We start from the raw sequence: 13,825 nt of genomic DNA, 5'->3' as shown, positions 1-13,825 counted from the left end.
TCTCCCCGTTGGCTTCAAACAAGGGCTCGAACTAAGCAAACCTACGGTTCTTTTCTTTCTTTTCACAGCTGAAATCAACTGATAAAAGAGGTGGGGCTGGGGTGCTGTTTGCTAAAAGGACACTCCCTAAAACCCATGCCCTGGTGAGGAGGTGAGAAGTCCTTTCTAGGGCAGGCCAGCTATACTAAAGAAATCTATCAGCTGCAACACACACACACACACACACTTACACACTCACACAGCTTAATCAGAGTAGAGGCATAATTTAGAGGAAACGTCTATAATTTCTTCATTGTTGAATCAGATTGCTTGTCTCTGAACACTGATGCCATTTGAGTTTAGCTCCTCCAGTCAAAGATGCATGCTTTAGAGAGGGGGGCATGCCAATTGTGTGGGGGGGAGCTAGAGGGAAGGGAAACGGGGGAGGGGTACAAAGGAAGGGCCTTCTGAGCACAGGGCTTCGGGGCTTGACATCAGCTGCACCCCAGTTTCCTTTAAATTATTAGATTTCTCTAGAACGTCAGCTCTGTTAGGACCAGCATTTTATTTATCCGTTCTGCATCTCTAGCACCAAGCCTAGAGCCCAGCAAGAGGCAGGTACTTAAATATCTGTTAAATGCATGGGTGACTGGATACAAATTAGTGACCTCGTCACTAGTCCCAGTCTTCTGGGGTGATGGACATTTCAGAATGTTCACTGGCTATATTTCTAAAGTATCCAGAAGCCCCTGCCCAGTTAGGACAAAATTCACAAAGGACAAGGAGGAAGACCCTCCTGAACCATTAGCATAGCTCCAGAGACCTAAGTGTTTGTCTATCAAAAACTCAGGGACAGTGCCCAGCACAGCCCCTTTCTGAGGCTCTCTGCCTACCATTGAAAGGGACAGATTTCCACCGTGAACATTTCTACTCTAGTGACTCCCACTGGCTGTGAGCACTAGTGTGTGTTGGGCAATTCATCTGCGTTTGTCTTTAATGCCCATGATAGACGTGATAGCCTTGCTCTGTGGTGTGATCCATTTTACAGCTTAGGAAATGAGCTGCAAATGAATTTGTCAGGGTTGGATAGCATAGCTTTGCTTGTCCTGTCTTCAGCTGACAGAAACTGTACTTTGTCTATCACGCATACTTCTAGATCTATGTACAATACTAGAATTGGCTGTTGTCCTAACTCAAGTCTGTGTATTTATTCTTTTAGTTACTCTTTCTGCTTCTAGCTAGCTCCAGAGCCTGGGGGAACCACTTCTCTTTTGGCCTCAGTTTCCATATTCTCAAGTCCAGAGAGCTGAGCAAAATTACTTAGAAAAATCTCCTATGGGTGGGTCTGTAAGCAGCGACTTCATTTTCTCAGAGGTTGCAACTTAATTTTGCTTTGGAAGTTAAAACAAGAAGAATACCATTTATTGAAAGCAGCTCAAACTGTCTCTTGCTTTCTCTGCTTGGGGGACACTTTTGAACACCCTGCTGAGACCCAGCTCTGCTCCTTTTATGAAGAGCTGCCCTGTAATCAGGGTTCTGGGCTCAAGTAGGCACCAGCACCAGCCTATAACCTCTCACTGAGGTTTCTCTCTAGTTAAGAATGCTTGTAACAGCAGCTGGTCCCTTCCAGGGGAAGAGCCTGGCTTTAGGCAGCCTCTGGGGAACCTGTAGACCTGTTTGTTCCTGAAGCTAATCCCACTGTGGCAAGATGGTGGGAAAGGGTGACCCTGGAGAGCCAGCCCTGTTAAAGGTTGGCTGGACTCTGAACTCAATCCTTGTTGCCCGGTGAGGAGATGGAGAAACGTCAGGATTCTCAGCACTAGCTGGAACACCACTTCTGATTTCCAGCTGCTTCTGCATCAGAGTCCACAAAGAAGAAGGATGGAGGTCTAATCTACTTGGCAGAGAGCCACAGATCTCCCTTCTGTTATGGCCCACCTGGAGCCTCCAAGTTTCTTCACCGGGAGCCCTATAAAGAGAGCCTCTTACCAAGCCTAACTCCCTAGCTGGTGGTCGAGCCGGCACTCACACTGGAAACCAGATAAGCAGCTGCCTGGATGTTTGATGAGGGCATCAGGAAAAGAAAAGGTTGTGGTTTGTATTGGTCCAAAGGACCAAAAACATTTGGGCACTTTATTTAGGCTTCCTTGAGGACAGACCATACTAAGAGCAAGGCCATTAGTGATGTTCCTGTCTTTCCCTGAAACCTGTGGGTATATGTGCATGTGTGCACACAAGGGAGCATGCTCCAATAATAAATAAGTAAAATGAATTAATATTTTTTTGTTTTTTTGTTTTTTGTTTTTTGTTTTTCGAGACAGAGTTTCTCTGTGTAGCCCTGGCTGTCCTGGAACTCACTCTGTAGACCAGGCTGGCCTCGAACTCAGAAATCCTCCTACCTCTGCTTCCCAAGTGCTGGGATTAAAGGCATGTGCCACCACTGCCCGGCAACTTTTTTGAGACATGTTCTTAATATGTACTATGGCTGTCCTAGAACTTGCTATGTAGACCAAACTGGCCTTGAATTTACAGAGATCTGCTTGCTGCGGTCTCTCAAGTGAATGTTGGGATTAAAGGCACCATGAAGAGAGGAGGCTTCTGGGAAGTGATTAGGATGTGAGGGCCTGGCTGTCAGTAATGTGATTTAGTCAATTTAGAAGATTCTGGAGGGACCCTGTTTGTTCCTTCTGCTAGGTGAGGACACAGTACCATCTAGAAGAAATGAACCGTTACCAGATACCAGGTCTGATGGTTCCTTGATCTCAAATTTCCTCACCTTGAGAACCATGAACAAAACATTCTGCTGTTTATAAATTCCTCAGTGAAATACTTGGTTCTAGCAGCTTGAGTGGACTAACACTGGCTACAAACGTACAGGACAAAACTGCTCGGTTGCTAAACATGTGAATTGCTTGCAGATTTAATACAGATAACTTTTGAGTATTCTTTACTGTTAGTACATGTATATGGCTGTTTGCACATACATGCATGTGTTCAGGTTGAGTGGGAGCAATGCTAGAATGTGCTTGTGTTTATCATTAGTTGATAAGGTCAACCTCGACTGCTACTAACGCTAAAGGACCACTACTACTCTGCTGGTATCTTATAGATGCTCCTCAGATAATTCCAATGAACAAAGTGGCAAAGATTAAACATCACGCCAAAAGCTCACTGGGGATCATGCTTGAGATATGCAGTATCTCCACGCCCTTTCTAGTTTCGTGTCAACTTGACACAGCATCATTTGGGAAGAGGAACAATCAATTGAGAAGATGCCTCCATAAGATTTGCCTGTAAGTAAGTAAGTCTCTAGTGTATTTTCTTAATAGTGATTGATGTGAAATGGCCCAGCCCACTGTCAGCAATGCCACCCATAGGCAGGTGGTTCTGGATTCTATGTAAAATCAGGCTGAGCAAGCCAGTAAGCAGCACTCTTTCATGGCTTCTGTATCAGTTCCTGCTTCTAGTTCCTGCCTTCAGTTCCTGCTCCTGACTTTCCTGGATAATGGACTACAAGCAAAGATGAAACAAATTCTTCCCCCCACCCCCTCTCCCCAAATTGCTTTTGGTCGTGCTCTTTACCTATAACAACGGAAACCCTAACTAAGACAATCCTCAAAGGGCTCATGTGTTGAGGGCATGATTTTCAGTCTGTAGTCCTGTTGTGCAGTAGCTGGATCATGGAGGTGCTAACCTCATCAACGAATTAATCCAATGGGCTCACAGATGAACGAGAACGTTTGCAGCCTGGTAGGATGTGGATCCAGTCTCGCGCACAGGTCGCGGGTGGCAGTGCAGGGCGTGGGATCTGAGGCCGTCCAGGAAACCGAGGCTACAGCGGCACAGGGCACAGGCAGGAGCGGGCGGGGGCGTGGCACTTCCCGGTGGGACTCAACAGTGCAGACCGCCAGCGAGCTGAGGAGGTGGGTCAAGGCTCAAGCGAGGCAGGGTGTTATAGCCCTTTTGCTTCCTCTCCCGGCTGGCAGCCCGGGAGTGCCTCGCGGAAAAGTGTTACAGCTCTTTGAAATGTGCGGGCTAGCCAGCAACGGGAGAGGAACCGCAATAAAGCTCCCAGGCAGCAGACAACAGGAAAGATCTCACACACCGTTTACTTTTGAGCTTGGTCAATATATACAGTTTTTGGGGTGAAGGCAGGTAACCCTATTGGCTTGATTTGGGAGCTTGGGAATGCCTTATCTGCATGAAGGTGTGATCCCTGGCCATGGACCTCTCCGTGGGAGGGGCTGTGGGGAGTGGAAGCTAAGAGAGCCAGATGACTTTGGGAATGCTCGAAGCGGTCCTTCCGTCTTAATGGCCTTCTTCAGACCAAGGTTTCAGGGGCTTCCAGACCTTTCTACCAAGCTTTCTGGCCTTTTCTCATAGCTCACTGCCCCACAGTGGGAGGAGTTCATCGCTAGAGGTGGGGCTTTGAAGGGCATATCTTGTGCCTTGTCCTTTTCTTCTGATGCTGCTTCATTCCTAACCATGAGATGAGCATCTTCCTTCCATTATGCTCTTCTGTCATGATGTTTCCTCCTTGCCACAGGCTAAACACCAATAACCTGGCCAGCCATGACTGCAGCTCTTATCTGTAAGCCAAGAAACAGCTTCTCCTTCAGGATGATTTCTTAGGTCTTTATAAGATAAGAAAACTAACCAGTACTTTAAGAGATAGTGAAACCAGCCCTACTGACCATCCTTGCTTTGAAACGTCTTATTAAAAGCTGAAAATATTTTGAAACGCTTATCAGACCCTGGGGTAGGAAAGAGGAAAGGGCTGCATAGACCATATTTCAGCTGAGGGTGGAAAAGGAGTCTGGGGATTTCTGCCCCTTTGCACGTAGATCTCCCTCTGTTGGAACATCCCCCTCCCTTGCTCACAGGACAGTGGCAGATGGACACCTTCTAAGATGTAACTCAGCATGGGTCTACATTTCAGCAAGCTGTGTCCTGTCATGTAAGCAGAATCACCTCACCCTGGAGAGCAGCCTGTGCCCTGAGGACCTCACCCCACAAATCCAATGCTCTGTGTGCATCCTTAATTGGACCAGGATTTTCTGATATTGAATAGACCACGTATTGTCCTTTCTTCTTCAAACTGAGCATAATCTTTACATAAAAGGTACTCAGTGGTATGTATTGTGGTAGTCTGTAATGTGACTAAACGAACCTATAATTAATTAGACTAAATTAACCTGTAATGTGACACAATTAATAAAGCCATAATGTAATACTATGTGGGCATCTCTTGGAATAGGCACTGACTGGATTCAGCTACCATTCAGTTCCAACTTGGTTACAGCTAGATGGTGGTCAGGACAGGAATCATCTGAGGATTCCCTTGGACTGAGCATTCACAGTGGTCCTTACCCCACGTGTTGGTGCTATGGTTTAATGGTTAAAAGAACAAGTGGTTGGACAGGGAATTCTCTCCATGGGACGTCCTCAAGGCAGGACAATAGCCAAACGTCTTATATGGTAGTGAGTGTTTCCTTCCATGAGTGTTTTCTGAGAGACTTGGGGCATAGCTACAAGGCTTCCTATGACTTCCTCGGAAGCACACAGCATCACTATGGCCACTCTTGAATGGTCAAATGGAAGTCACAGAGCAGAGTAGATTAGGAGAAAGGAATTTTACGAAGACATGATACAAATTGTTATAGTCAATCTCTTATCAGACTGGACTGGGCTTGGAAATACCTAAAAGATTAGAAAAGCACACCTCAGGCATTCTGTGTGGTATATTGTCATGGGTGATTAGATCCTGAGGGTTCTGACCTAATCATCAAGTTACTCTCTTGATGGAGTCTTAATATGATGGCATCTGACAGAAGTGATGAAAAGTAGTGGCAAATGTAAGACACACACACACACACACACACACACACACACATCAGTTTATTTTTGACATGCCATGAGTAGCTCAAAGGCTGGGCACTCCTAAACCTTCCCCTGCTAGCAAAGGCTCCCCTCCAGTACTCCTGAGACTCCTAAACCTTCTCCTTGCTACCCCAGGCCCAATGGGGGAAGTGGCCAGTTTCAGCGTATTCAAATTCTTACATGATTGGTTGGCTTTCTCTCCTGCAGCTTTTACCACCCATCCTTCACCTCTCAAGTCATGGTGGTTCTCTGGTTTTGTTTTTCCCAGTTACTCACCTGCAGAAATATAAAGGTTCCAAATATAAAGGTTCCGTCGCTCTTTCTCCCCTCAGCCATTGGCTGTTGGCTCTTTATTGATCGATCAAAAGCCAATTGGGGACAGGGACCTTCAGTGTTTAGACATGCAGATTCCCAATTAATTCAAAGCATTAGAATCAGTCCTCAAAAAGTATAACCTTGGGGCTATAGCCCTGAAGGCTATGGCCTTCCTTCATCCATTTCTGTATTCCTTTCTTCTGCTTTCTGTCCATCATGAGGTACCACATGCTCTTGCTTCCACAGGCCCAGATATAATGGAGTCAGCATACACCTATATCCCAGGATAGGCTGACACAGAAGGCTGACCTTGAGTAAGTAGCAAGATCCTTTCTCAGACAAATCAACACAATAAATCCACAACAAAACTCTGAGAATAATAAATACAGGATAAAAACATCTGATGTAAAATACACAACTTTAAATAAAATACTTTATGTTAAAATAATATTTCACTAGGGTTTTGAGCCTCAATTCCAGATAACATCCCACAACAATATACCTTATCAAGATATATCAAGCCTTCAAAACTTCAAGAGCAAGTCAGCATTTATGAATCTTTGCAAGGTCAAGGGATAGAGATTTAGAAAGTGGCCGGATTCTATGACAGAACTTAAAGGAAGCACCTGATTGCCTAGAGGCAGCTCTTCAAGCATGAAGTAGACTCTGGAACAATTTAGTGCCATGCTTCTGTTCAACTCCCTGAACTCGAGGAAAATTGCTGGGACTTGATGAAGAACAAGCCAAACAGTAGAACCTGTAGAGCACTCAATGCGGTCATTCATAATAGTGAACAATGAGGAAAGAACCTTGACTCTCATGTTAGTCAGCTTTGCATCATTGTCACAGAGTACTGAGATGACGATCAACATATAAAGAGGAAGGGTTTGTTTTGGCTCATAGTTTGGAATTTTCTTTTCTTCTTTCCTTTCTCTTTCTTTCTTTCTTTCTTTCTTTCTTTCTTTCTTTCTTTCTTTCTTTCTTCCTTTCTTTCTCTCTTTTGAGACAAAAGAGAGCTCTCACTATTTAGCTTTGGCTGTCCTGAAACTCACCATATAGATCAATGTGGTCTTGAACTCACAGAGATCAGCCTGCCCCTGCCTCTGGAGTGCTGGGATTAAAGATGTGTGCCACTACCACCCAGCCATAGTTTGGACCTTTCAATCCATGATGGTTAATTAATTGGCTCTGTGCTGAGGCAGCACACCGCGGTAGCAACACATAGTTGAGAAGGCCTGTTTATTTCATGGCAGACAGAAAGCAAAAGACAGACAGGTTTCCCATCTCTGCTTTAAGGACATGCTTTCAGGGAGCTCTTGTAGAGGATTTAGGTTCAATTCCCAACACCCACGTGGGGCAACTCACAACCACCTGTAACTCCAGTTCTAGGAAATTTAATGTCCTTGGGCCTCCTTGGGAATCTGAGTTCATGTGGTACACATAAACTCACAGAACACACACAAACACACAATTTTTACAAAAATCTTAAAACAATGACAAAAGAGAATGCTTTCAATGACCTAACTCCTTTTCACTAGGATCAAACTCCTAAAATTTTCTCTCCTCAATACCAACACAAGCCATGGACTGAGCCTTTAATCCACGGGTCTTTAGGGGAGTACTGCACATCGAAACTATAGCAATGTTCCTTGCCAGAGTCTTGATAGAGAACTGTTTGATGGACAGTTATGCAAGTGTGACTACTACTTCACAAGTTTCAGTGCTAGCATGCATAAGACACTTGAGTGAGAAAGGGATTACTATTTACAATTATATTCAAATGCACACACACAGAGGAAGGCTAGACAACAGATTATACAGCATAATCTCAACAGATCTATACACACAGCAGAACCATGACAACTTCTACCTTTCCTTTTTCGTGCCTTTTGTACTTGCCAAGTGTCATATGATGAGTGTATATAGTTTTTAATCATCACTGTTGGCTTTTAGTCTAGGCTCCACCCCACAGTTACCTGGCAACAGCCAGGTGTACCTGACTCACTATAAAAGGGGCTGGCCGGGCCCCCTCCTCTTTCTTGCTCTTGCTCTCTCCTCTTGCTCCTACTCCCCCTTTCTCCCCATCACCCTCTTCCCTCCCTCTCCAAGTGCTCATAGCTGGTCTCTACTCCTCTACTCTCTCTGTCTCTCTCTGTCTCTGTCTCTGTCTCTGTCTCTGTCTCTCTCTCTCTCTCTCTCTCTCTCTCTCTCTCTCTCTGTCTCTGTCTCTCTGACTTTCTCTTAACTCCCCTCCCCATACCCTGAATAAACTCTATTCTATACTATACCGGCCTGTGGCTGGTACCTCAGGGGAAAGGGGTGCCTCAGCATGGGCCCGCAGAGGCACTGCCCCCCCCCCCATATCCATGGCCTCTCTTACCTTTTTATAAAACACAAAAATCACAAAATAAAATTAAACATGAGGTGATATGCCACTAAGTAATTGGGACTATAGCCAGGTCACCGAACGCTTACCCCTGAAGCTTTTGACCCTGGTGTCACCTAGGCTCAGTCTAAACATCCCTGGTTCGTGTAAAGTAGCATCACCAACTGCCTGAGAGCACTACTAGGTGGTCTTGTGGTGTTTCTTACCTTTTCCATACTTGGATGTCTGCTTTATTAAATTAGAGAGTTGGACGGTAGAACCTAGTCTGTGAAACTTCAGAAGCCACAAGCACTTCCTGTTAACTCATTTGATCCTCTCCATAGCTCTGAAGCTAATAGGTATAAAATGAATCTTATAAGTATTTGGCCTAAGAGAAGAAGAGAGGTTCGCTGGCCTGGAGTCACACAGATGCTGAGAGGACTAAAGATTTCAAAGCAGGTCTCCAGGCTTTACACTCTGGTCTATCAGCTACGTCAGGATCCCTTTTGCATATTAACAGTGTATTCCTGTCCTTCATGAAACTCCAGCCAGTGTCTTGACTATGAAACTCCAGATACTCTTCCTCATATATGTTTTCTGAAAGATTTTTGGGCAGTCCTTCATACCCTCTCTGAACCATTCTCTATTCCATCTGCTCTCCTTCTGGCCTTGTTTGTGGGCCACACACTGGTGGGTCGGCATCTGAAAATCAGAATTAAAAAGGGCCCCCGAAGGTCACTGTCCTGAGAAGCCCTGCTGACCTTTTACAGACTCTCCAGTGAAAAGTCTTTCCACATGCTCTCCAGGGGTCCCAGGGCCAGGGTGATAAGCCTCCCGTGCCCTCCAGTGAGCCACCATGCTCCTGCTGGATGACCTGCATTCATTGAGGGGGAAACACAGAGGCTGCCTGGTGAGAGACAGCGTGATTCAGGCTTTTCTGCACAAGGGCATTGTGCACAATGGAAAGATCTGAGCGTTCTAATGGGAAAGAAAACCAGAAATGCCAAGGCATGTGGTAACAAAAAAAGCCAGAGCACAACCAATCCCAAGGGCTAAGAAAAAGTTGCGAACGTGGGGGGTAGGGAGTGAAAGGCTGGGGGAAGGGCTCTACTGAGACGATTACACCTATGGGCAGCTGGGGTCAAAGAGCCTGGCCAGCCCTCCTGAGGAGTTCTCCCACCTGCTGGGAATCCTTTCTTTTCTGTGTCTGGCTTCAGATAACTCCCTGTTCCTTCCAACAACAACCAGGAACCGCCCCCCTTCTCCATCCTGGCTAGCCAGACCGACAGCGCTTGCTTGTCAACAGTAGCACAGCAGCTTAATGGATCATCCACACAAAGTGACAGTAAAAATCAAGGGTTCTGAGCATTTTCTCTTAGAATTCTTCCCACCTGCACTAAGAAAGAGAAACTGGATCTCCCTTTGCCCACAAAGTCAGTTGCTTTTATTTTATGTAATATTGAAAGAAATGGGTAACTCATCCCTAATAGCCGCTCATTCAGTAATACGCTTTTAAATAGGGAACAAGCAAAAAAAAAAAAAAAAAAATTAAAAGTCTGCTCCCTAGACCTTAATGAAAGCTTTGTTAATTATAGAGGCATTTAAAAAGCAGGACTGTATTCAATTTGATGAAATAAATACTTTGTGTTGGATCCAAAATGAGTTACATGCATGGAAACTATTAAAGCATGTTAAAATCCTACATTTGTTTCACCCTCCAAGTAAAATTCTTTCGTGTTAATAAATATTCCACCATGTGTATCCAATGTGAGGATCTCACAAAAAGAGGTTGTGTTCTTTTGTCTCTGGGAGGCTATGAAATGATATCATATAAATGAAGAAAGGATTCTTGTCAGATTCATACACCAAAGAATTGCAAGCCTCAGACCTCAAAAGTTTTTCACCCAACGTGGTCAGTAGATCCAATCTGATGTCACAGCCCCTCTGAAACAAGTCGCACAGCAGGTTAGCGCTTGCTGTGATCTTGGGTACTGTTCATTTTCAATCATTAAGGTAGCCCTATGAGATGTGTAATCTCCAAATTACACAAATCTTCTTTCAAATCAAGAAATCAAGTAAAAGAGTCAAAGAAAGACTCCAGGATGACAATGCTGGTAAACAGGACAAACAGCAGACTTCTAAACCTGGGACTTTTTTCACACTGGAGCTTATCCAGTTGGTTAAGTATGGTTGTCCTGTTCCTTCACCACTTCTCCAGCCGTCTCTCGCCACTGTCACCTCCTTAAACAGCCTTTTCCCACTGTGAGGTCATTTCTGTCGTTGTATAGATTTCATGCTTGTACTGAGTTAGTCCTCCAGTCTACCCCGAAGCCTGACTCCTTTGGTGTGGACCAAGACCTTGAGACCTCTAGGAGATGCGCTGGGTCAGGAGACATTGACTGTGGCATGCAAAGAATTATCATTTAGGACCATCCTGCCAAGTGTTTGATTTCTCTGGTGCCAAAGCTGAGGAATGCTGGGTTTCAGGAGGTGTCAGGGTCTGGCTAGTACAGGAAGAAGAGGCAGAGGGGTGGGGGCATCAGTTCCCACACCACCTCTCAGCTCAGGAAGGAGACAGGAGTTCTGATAAGAAGCAGGCTCCAGGTCCCACCCAGTATCAGTCTGCAAGCTGTTTCCTGGTTCTTGGATGGCAGTGACCTGGAAATACAAGCCACAGAAATGCTGTCAAGAAGACACTGCCAAGTTCCCGAGACAGTTACAGCCTTTGCCTCCCCAGCACTTTGTATATATCTCTTGACCATGGTGCCCGATCGATCAGGAGCTGTTTACACTCACAGTCCTCCCTGGACTGTGCTTCTGAAGCATAGGGACTGGCAAACTGGCACGACCTGTTTATGAATAAAGTTTTATTGGAACATAGTCATGCCTATTTTTGCAAGTAAAGTTTTACTGAAACAGAATTGGAGTCTATGCTAGCTACACAGATTATATTGTTGCTTTTGTATGTCTCTGCCAATTTTTTTTGAGAGCAAGAATAAAGTCATCTTGTGTCTCTTTGGAGTGTTGTGTTCCACTGGTTTGGCCAGAATTAGGATTAGCAGAATCAGTTTATTTCTTAGTTAGCACACTCAACACTACACTAGGGTACATGCATCTATTTCATCTGCTTGGGTCTGTTCTTCTAGATCAGTGGTTCTCAACCTTCTTAATTCGGCGACCCTTAATAGAGTTCCTCATGTTGTGGTGACCACCAACTATAAAATTATTTTTGCTGTTTCTTCATAACTGTAATTTTACTCCTGTTAATAAATCATAATGTTAATATCTGTGTTTTCCAGTAGTCTTAGGTAACCCTGTGAAAGGGTCATTCAACCACAAAGGGGTCTTGGCCCACAGGTTGAGGAGAACCCCTTGCTCTAGAGACCCGTGACTAAAGAATCCAGGGTCTTGTAAGAAGCCAAAAACAAACAAACAAACAAACAAACAAGCAAACAAGAAATACTGGTTCACCAAGATAGACTGGCTGGGGATTCCCGGGAGACGCCTGTCTTTGATCTCCTGTTGGTGTCCTATCTAAAGTAAACAGGCATTTGTTCATGTCTCCCCAGGAAAGCTCATGCACTACACATGGGAACTGTTGCAACTGTAGTGGGGCTCTGAAGATTCTTGGGTGAGACAGAGAGGTGACAGACACCAAATGGGCGATACACAGTCCCTAAGAGAGAACAGAGACAGAGCTTTCACAGAGACAAAATGCTGCACTGGGAGCACTCTTTGAAGTTGTCCCTAAAGCTGAAGGTGCTGTGTGACAATCCCAGTTCTGCTTGATTTGCATACACTGAATAGCTCTAGATAGCAGTAACAGAAGAGACTTGGTCACAGCAGGGGACCACAGCCCTAAACTGATTCCTTGTCTAGGCTCCTTTTTCAGCCTCATGACCACTTGACCACAAAGGGAGTGGGTCCCACCAGGGAAGAACCTATTGCTCTGTCAATATGTATACAATACACTTCTCCTACCCCGAAATTTTCCCAAAGAAACCAGAGGGCATAACCAGTATATGGGGAAAATAAGGAAATGATTAGCTCTTTAAGAATTTACTGGGAATTGCCTCTGAACTGATACCAGTGTCAGGAAAGTATGACTTACTGTCAGGACAGGAGTTCATAGCTACCAGGTGCTCAGTGGAGTTTGTGGGGGTCCATCTCACAGTGGGACAGCCTAGCCCAGACAGCTATTTCCTCAGCTCCAGAACTGTTGGTTTTAGAAACAGACATGGTTGTTTTTAGCAGAATCCCCACACTCATTGCTTTCTGAACAGAGCACAAGCCACTATGGTAAGACAAGTGAGCCTGCAACATGGCTGCAAAATATGCAGGGATGCTGAATGTGGTCACATGCTCCATTCATCCTGCATTATTTGGCTTTTGCCAACATACATGTTTCATGGAGAATAACAATGGATTGCCATAAACTTAATTGGGTGATAACCACAATATAGCTTTTCCAGGTGTGGTTTTGTTGCTAAGGAAACCATACAACTTCTGGCAGTTACTGATCTGGCAAATTTGGCTCCCCCTTCCACTCCCCCCCAGTATCGTATGGTAGTCACCAGAATCTGTTTGTTTTTAGCCAGCACACCCAACAATACAGTACTGCCCTATCTCAGGCCTGCAACTTCTCAGTCTATGATCATGACCTAGTCTTAGAGACCTCAGCAGCCCCTATGTCTCATGTGCTGTGGATTAGATGTCATATCACACAGTTGCCCATGCTGCAGAGAGAACAAAAACTGGTCCTCAATGAGCATAAACAGCTATTATTCTAGATATCTTATTGAGAAAATGCAAGCAGATCAAGGACAATGAAACCCAAAGAAAATCTGAGCCTGGCTACTTTGGGTTTGAAGACTTAACTTCTGAAGCCCTAGGGTCTGGGCATGAGAAGATGTTTCATCCAATGTGGAGAAGATATGGCGTCTGGTCTCTCTGCCCACCACACAGATGGTGGAACACCCAGTAAAGCTCTGGAAGTAGCTGAAGCCTTTGCGCACACGAATCTACTGAGTAACCTGAAGGAGTGCTGATTGTGGGCAGAGAAACGTGAAGACTGCAAAAAGATTCAACAAACAAGGCAAGGTGTTCATCAATCTAAAGTGGACTCAGCACACCCACTTGTGCTGTGAAGGTAAGGAAGCTGTGCAGAACTATTTGCAGGTCCCTAAATGTTAGTCACACCATAGACCTTTAGGACTGACTTAGCTACTAACCATGCCCTGTAAGAAAGGCTTCTGCTTTGCTCTTAGGCCAAATAGAACCTGAGTT

Source organism: Grammomys surdaster, unplaced genomic scaffold (assembly GCF_004785775.1).
Source record: "Grammomys surdaster isolate TR1022 unplaced genomic scaffold, NIH_TR_1.0 125956, whole genome shotgun sequence".
NCBI classification, from domain to species: domain Eukaryota; kingdom Metazoa; phylum Chordata; class Mammalia; order Rodentia; family Muridae; genus Grammomys; species Grammomys surdaster.
This window is presented reverse-complemented; position numbering follows the sequence as displayed.